Genomic DNA, 1,022 nt, shown 5'->3' on the forward strand with positions numbered 1-1,022 from the left:
GCGCGCCTTCGCCTCCCCCCTTCCTTTAAAAAATGAACCTGTGTCACTTTTACTTTGGGGCTGGGGGTTTTGTTTGTTTCTTTTTTCCCCTCGTTATGTTGTGAGTGTGAGTGTGAGTGTGTGTGAGTGTGTGTGTGTGTGTGTGTGTGTGTGTGTGTTTTAAAGGGGACTAGCCCACGTGTCCCCGGAGTGACGTCGCTGATTGGCTCTGGCCGATTTTGGGGGTGATGTCACAGCGCCGCGAGTCGCGGCCCGATTCCCTTTCAGTTTGATTAAAAGAGACACTGAATTAATTACCGCACAGACCCAACTGTTTACCGGCCATTTCCACACGGTTTGCTTTCATTAGGCCAGTGATGAGGCCCCTAATGGGGGTGATTAGCCGAGGGGGGCGGGCTGGCGGGGAGGGGTCCGAGCCCGAGCCCGCTGCGCCGCGGAGGCTCGGGATGGGAGTTTTTTAAGTTTCCCTCGACCCTTCCCGGCAGTTATTCAAGCGATTCGCCCCCGGGGCTGTCCGAGATCCTTTGCCTCGGCCCCTCCCCGGTCTTCCTTCCTCCGGCCACGGAGAGGGGCCAACCCCGGCGGAGGAGCCCTGTCCTGGGGGCGTTCCCGTGGGTTCCGGGGCTTTCGCGTGGGGCGCTTTGCAGCCCTTTCTCTGCCGCTCGGAGCCCTGCGGCCTGGCGGGTGGGGAGAGCTGGTGTCGCCCCAGGAAGGGCCGGGAAGGTGGCTCCGCTGGGGGCCGAGGGTGGAGAGTGCGGAAGGTCGTGTCTAGGACGCCGGGGACCCCGAGGGATCCCGGGGGCCCGAGGGAGGCGGCAGGGACCCATCCAGCCGGTGACCTGCTGCGGCCCGGCCCCAGGCCCGCGAGTCTGTGCTTTGATCCGGGAGCGCGAGGGCTTCGGAGGGCGAGTGTAGACGCTGCCAACGGCTTCCTATTTCCCAGTTGGCGCTGGCAACGCGGCCTTTTCACTGTGGATCCCGCGCCCTCTCGCCCTCCCTGCCCCTCCGCGCCTTTGCCCTTC

The sequence above is a fragment of the Myotis brandtii genome, unplaced genomic scaffold (assembly GCF_000412655.1).
Source record: "Myotis brandtii unplaced genomic scaffold, ASM41265v1 scaffold699, whole genome shotgun sequence".
Lineage (NCBI taxonomy): Eukaryota > Metazoa > Chordata > Mammalia > Chiroptera > Vespertilionidae > Myotis > Myotis brandtii.